Consider the following 7,134-nt stretch of genomic DNA (forward strand, 5'->3'; position numbering starts at 1 on the left):
TTTCCACCCCCACCTCCTATTTGTATCCTGCCTTCTGCCTCCCTCCCACACAGCTCCCTCCCACCTCTATTCCTTGATCAGTCAAACATAGCAGCTTGTTGCAGAGAAACTATGGGGTATAACATCAACGGTTATTTATTAAAAGTGTACGCCACAGAATCCTCAAACCTCACAGTGGCTTACAACAATATATTCAATATAATAAAACTTTCCCAATAGATTAAAAATTGTACAATACGTAACAAAATTAATAATTAAAGCTTAATAAATATTAGATTTTACCTGTTTTAATCTGCACAACTGCCTTGGGAAATAATTGTGCAAAGAAAAGTTATTAGTCATAAGTCACCCACTGAGTTCCTAAAAAAAATTGGGGCTAGAATCTGATTCTTCCCAGTCCGAATCCAGGGCTTTAAGCACTGCACTGGGTTTAATACTTCAAACAGCAAAAGGTCTCAAACTGGCCCTGGCATTACCTAGGGTTACAAGATCTGGGCTACACAAATCTGGATTACCGATTGATGGCAACAAACAATACAGAAATCCTTATTACCACCAGTAGGAAACCAGATTTTTGAACCCTGTGAAAGTCCTAAATTACCACAGAACTTCCAGTATCTCCTGAATATCTAAATCATAATATTCTCCTTTTTTACCACAATCTGTGTGTTTCATTTCTCTTCACCTAGAACAAGGGGTTGGCTGCAGGGGTTCGGGAGAACCTCTAGAGCTAAGATTCTGTGCAGTTCGGAGAACCATCAAATACCATTCCTGGCTGGTCCTGCCCACCCCACCCCACACCTCCCAGGAGTCCCCCATGAGGCCTGTTTTGGATGTAGGTAAGTGCAGGGTGCACATGGAGGCTTGGGGAGGGCAAAAAACAGGCCTACCGGAAGTTCAGGAAGGCCTCCGGAGCCTAGGGAGGGCAAAAATGCCCCCCCACCGTGGTGCAGGAGGCCGACTCGGCCTCACCCACCATGGCCACATCCACCCATCAACCAGATAGAGAACCCCTTGCTAAAATTTTTGAAGCCCACCCCTGCCTAGAACATTAACATGTCAGATAACTTTTTTCTAATGTAAGTTTTCTTTTCCACCGTCAGAAGTGGATTTTCCACCATTCAGAAGAGATTCTTGGCATGGTACACAGAAAAGCTCCCATGGGAGACCAGACTATGGGCTTTCCTAAGTCCTATTCAGATATTAGTCATGTAAAGGGTTTAGTATATAAATGATGAGAACTAGTTTCTAATAGGAGTGGCTGTACATTCCTCTATAGAGTGGTGATACACTACTATATAGATCTTAAGTCAAGATGATGAAAATGTATAGATTCAGATATAAAGAGGAGTGGAAAGTCATGCAGGGGCATGTTGGAAGTGAGGTAAGGAAATCTGTCAAGCTAAGCATGGAAAGCCAAGGGTTAAGAGCAAGGGTGAAATCTACTTACCTTCCCTACCAGTTTGGAAGTGCATGCGTCACATGCACATGTGGACCCTCTGTGTATGCGCAAACCCTTCTGCGCACGCGCAGAGGGTAAAAAACAGGTTACTGGAAGTAATGACGACCGGGCAGGTGGGCAGAGCCTTGCACTGCCATCGCTACTGGTTCTATGAACCACCTGCCGCCATCATTACCAGTTTGGCTGAACCAGTCCGAACCAGTAGCATTTCACCCCTGATCAGGTCATAAATGAATGAAACCACTTTTTTTAATTTCAATAATTATAGAACCATCCCCAGTTTAAAAAGAAGTCATTATTTAAGAATGTACTGAAGAAGCAAGTTTGATTCAAACAAAACATGATTCTATTTGTGCTTTCAAGGGAAAACAAGACATCAGTTTAAATTACTTTCTTAAAGTGGCACATCTTGTGGAAACCCTGAGGGGAAAAATTGTGATGCATAAATGTTGAAAATTTATTTTCTATTTGCCCTCTTAATACTTTAATTGGAAAATATGACTATAGCTTTGAAAGGATGGGAACTGTAGAGAAGGTGCGATAGGCATCAAATGAATAAAGAGACAGATGGTATGGTACCTCAGCAGCCACTATAGAGAGGCAACCAGGAACTAGAATGGAGATAGAGATGTGGATGAATAACTGACTGCCAGCCAAACAAGATCTGCTCCCTGAAATCCTTGGGTTAGGATTAATATTTAAGGGAATCTGAAAGAAATAAACTGATGAATCAAATAAATGGTTATGGCTGGAAGGAATAACCAACTTTGGTAGCTACAAGACCAATGAGAAGGATGGACACTTAAAAATAATATTTAGTACAAGGAAGAAATATCCAGATCTACTGTATGTATATCATTTAATTGAGCTAACAATGATAAAGCAATTAATTTGAATATATGAGGAAAAAATAAATGAGTATGATCTTGAATGTTCAATTTCCTTTAAAAATCTCTGTGTTTTACTTATGCTACTCTGGAAAGCTTAATGTAATAAAAATAAAAAGAGATTTTTTTCCAGTGGTAGGCTAATGTTATGAAATTTTGCTATTTTATCTTTATTTTGAATTTTAGCAAACAATAAAATGTGTTTCATTCAAATAACTTTCAAAGACCCTTCAGATGTTATTGTATATCTCCATTAGACCATGGCCAAGGTCAAAGATGATAGAAGTCAGTGAACATTCCCTCACCCAGTTTAAAGAGGATATTCATTTATAGTAGTTGCAACTGTATAATGTCAAATCTCTCTGGTAGCAGCCTGAACTAGGAATTATTAATGCCAAGAACACGTCTGTTGGAACTTTGATTATTAATATTAGTTAAGAAGAACATGAAAGTTATAGCACAAGGATTCCCAGCAATCATATTAATTTCAGATGAGCAACAGATACAGGCAAAATAGAGTGGAAAAGTTCTGATTTTCCTTTGTACACTGAGAGAAGGATAAGACTATTGATTGAGTTGGTAATAACTATCAGATTTTAAATCAGTTCTCCAAGCACTAGTTTGCTATCACTGAATGCCATATTTATATTCTCCTTATTAAAGCTCTCTTTTGTTAGGTTTTTGGTTTGTTTGTTTGTTTTTTAAAAATAAGGCTAAAATATCCATGAACTGAGCTATAAGGATACCGCTTAATGCAAATACTGAAAAAATTCAGTAAAAAGAGTATTCATCCTGAGTTACAGAATGTAGAAATGTGTATATTTCAGCTTATTGATCAACAACACAGAGCAGAATCTTCTGGCCCATTTTCAACTATGAAAGTCTCTTTGCTGTCTGACTAGAATACATCCAAAAAGGAAACCTGGTAAAAGCGAGCCTTTGGATAATCATTGAAGATAAGGCTCCTAAGTAGCTTTATATTTTCCCTATCTTTGGGGAACATTGATACAGATTTTGGGGAGGAAAGGGAAGAGAAGTTCTGCTTTCCAGCTGATGCAATGCTTGTGTGGACGTTGACACTCTTCTAACTGTCCTTGTTTGATAGATATAAGATGTGAAAAGCCTGAGGTAATAGTGGATGATATTGCATCTCCACAATCATCTGAATTCGAAAATAGTTAAAATAAATACAGACACTTAGTATTAGATACCTCACACTTAGTGAAAAACAAAACAAAATGCGATTAAAAGGTTCTGTTCATTCAGGGAGATGAAGATGAGAAGAAACACCTCTTCCATTCATCTTCTTGCCTTTCTTTAAGAAGTACATCAGACCATATTTCAAATCAAGCTTTCCGTTCTTATCAAAAGCACCATTAAATGTGCTACTAATGTCTTCCTTTGGGGGGGGGGGGGCTAATGGCTAACAGCCAATTGCAAGATGATCGCTAATAAAAGCAACAGTGACAACCATACTCCGAAGCCTTGAGTCTTCGGAGAGGGGCGGCATACAAATTGAATTAATAAATAATAAATAATACCATTAAAAGTGGTAACCAAGGCAGGGCATATAAAACAGCCATACATCTTTGGTGCTTCCATAAAAGAAGTTTGCTGAACATTGCTTGTATGGTAAGCTGAATGTAAAAATCAGCATATTTTTAATATTTCCCAATGCAAAGAGAGCAGCAATTGTTTATAAAACAACACATGGTTTATTAATTACCATAATCAACAGTTGACACTTGGACAAGCATGAGTTGGTAATAGAAATTATTGTCCATCAGGCTTTTATTACTACAGTATATAGAGTATATTTGCAACCATAGTCTCAACCATAAAACAAGTTGTTTCCACCAAGGTGAAAATCACTGAAAAGAATTCTCATTGTTACTTGTGCTTGAACTTAATCAATGGCTTTTCTGACCTCTGGGCCATGAAGACAAAAATCAGTGGCCAGTTCTGTTTTCTCTAGAACAATTTGTAGTAATAGAACTGGAAAGCATCCATGCCAATTGGCAGAAGTAAACTATGGATCATTTAGCACATTTTTGTCCCACAGGTTAACATTTGAATGTTGGGGCATATAGGAAAAGAGCAATGTAGTTTCTTGTCTGAAAAGAGAAGAAGGATAGATGAGTTATTTAAAGGTATTGCAGATGTTTTTGGTTATAGAGGACTTGTGAGTTTCTCAAAAAGAAATCTATAAGATCAGACCAAAACTCCTCCTAGTTCAATGTTCAGTGGTCAACCAAGTCGCAGTCTGGAAAGATCACTGTCAACATGCAAGAATGGTACATATCTTCTTTTGCAATTCTCTATATAGGTCTTTAGGGCAAATGGCCTTCAATTCTGGAGGTAGTCACCAAGACTAGAACTGATATATCTATATTTAATGAATCTGTGCAATCATCTTTCAATATAATTGTTCCCAGCTGATAGTAGTGATTTTCATAGGTTATAACTATGATTTTTAAAAACTCATAGTTGAACACATTACGGGTTAGAGCTCCATGTGAGTCCAATCATCAACTGCAGATGTGAAGGATTTGTCATAGATTACTCATAAAATAACTTCATGTCCTGAAGATACGATGTAGTAAAACTCTCATAATTCCCATATTTTTTTTCAACATAGTACCTTCCAATGTGGATTATAAAACATGAGTTTGGGGATGATAGATGTAACGTTTGTCCTCTACTCCAGGATGTAAGTTTAAATTACAAAGAAGAACCCTTGTTTGAGGTAAATGGGTGGTTTAGAAATGTGAAATATAAATAAAGAAATAAAAATCTCAATTATGCTAAAGTGTGTTACATACCTTCCATAGTGGAAAGGCAAATGGAAATAAAGGACGGTATGGTATTTAATCATAGTATAGTGATTAAATTTCCTGTAGGATGATTTATTTTATATGTTGGGTCAGGCTTACCTTGATTGTTATGAAGCATTATGGACAATCAATACCAGGAGTCAAACTATGTTCATTTCTTTCATCTGGAGCTGAAGACACTGCACTGGGGTCTGAGTTTTGACTGTTCATGTATAGACAGAAAGGGAGCCTATCAGTGATTGCAAGAATTGGAAGTAGTTTGCAAGAGACGACAAAATTTTCCTTATTGGTAAGGAAAATTTAACAGTTTGATGGCCTTTTCTATATCTTCAATATTACATTAAAAGAGCCAATGTGTTAAGAATATTTTACACATTGTTTTTTTTCTGCAACAGTACAGATTGTGTTTAGTTTGAAAAAGAAGGCCTGAGGGAGCAAAACATGTCTTTGCTTTTCTTCAAGGTTAGTTAGTTAGATACAGTGGTGGGTTTCAAAATTTTTTACTACCGGTTCCGTGGGTGTGACTTGGTGGGCGTGGCATGGCTTGATGGGCATGGCTTGGTGGGGGTGGCAGGGGAAAGTTACTGCAAAATCCCCATTTCCTCCTGATAAACTGGGACTTAGAGGCAGAGAATAGATGGGGGCGGGGCCAGTCAGAATTTTTACTACCGGTTTTCCAGAACTGGTCAGAACGTGCTTAAACCCACCTCTGGTTAGATACTACCCTTGTGATTTATGCCTGCCATCTAGACACTAGGTGTTAGGCTTGATTCAGCAGCACAAAACTATTTCAAGAGAGGGAAACATAAAATAGCTCAGGACTGAACTATAGAGTCCTTGGTGCTCTCTGAGCTTGGTTGTTTGTTTGCAGACATTTCTGAGGAGCCGTGGTGGTCTAGGGGTTAGAATGTAGATTGCAGGCTAATTCTGCTGACTGCCAGCAGTTTGATCTCATCAGCTCAAGGTTGACTCAGCCTTCTATCCTTCTGAGATCAGTAAAATGAGAATCCAGATTGTTGGGGGCCATATGCTGACTGTAAACCACTTAGAGAGGACTGTAAAGCACTGTGAAGCAGCATATAAGTCTAGGTGTTATTGCTATTCCATTACCTCACTATGTAACATAACCAGTGCTAGTGAGTATGGGGTGTGCTTCCTGTTCATATACATTACCTTGCCCTATCAGTGTTGGTAGGGGTGTGGTCTTCTTTTCTGTACTTCCTTAATTAGAATCCTGTTTTCTGCTTGATTGTTTGTCTGGTGTTAATCCCTGATTATCTGGGTGTTGGCTGCTGGAAAGCACGTGTTTTGGGTCTCCCTGCCCCTTAGCCATCAATAGACAGTTAGAGATAAACCACATTTACACACTATTCAAAAGACACAATAAAAAGGCTAAGCAAGGATCTATCTACTTAATTTGCTTGGCAACAACACAGAATTAGTTTGCCATTGGATTCGGTTTTGGAGTTAATTCTCCTATGGCCTCCTGTGTGCAAGCAGAGTCCCAATGCTCTCACCCACTTCTTTCAACTTTAGAGATTTCAACTTTCAACTTCTTTTAACCACACCAAGAGCTCATGCTTCATCATGGTACCATTATTAGGGTCTCTGGTGGGTTCAAGCCCTCTCATCATGACAAGGAAGCAATTCTCTTAACAGGCTATAAATAAGACAAATTCCCCAAAACAGATAGCACTACTTCCAAAATTAAACATTTAATTGCTATAGCCATGAGTCTGGACACATCCAGGAGCACCAAAGCTGAGCAATTAAATGATAGTGACCATTAGCTAAGCGAGAGGTTACCGTGAAAAAAAAAACTTTCATCCACTTCCACAGTGCTTGTAAGAATGCAACAGACTCTGAGGATAGAGGAATCAAGAAAACCGCCTGCCCCAAGTCGGGCACCATCTTGTCGCTTTGACCAGTCACCTTTTAAATATTTATGTTT

This window comes from Pantherophis guttatus, chromosome 1 (genome assembly GCF_059756535.1).
Source record: "Pantherophis guttatus breed Tessera chromosome 1, ASM5975653v1, whole genome shotgun sequence".
NCBI lineage: Eukaryota > Metazoa > Chordata > Lepidosauria > Squamata > Colubridae > Pantherophis > Pantherophis guttatus.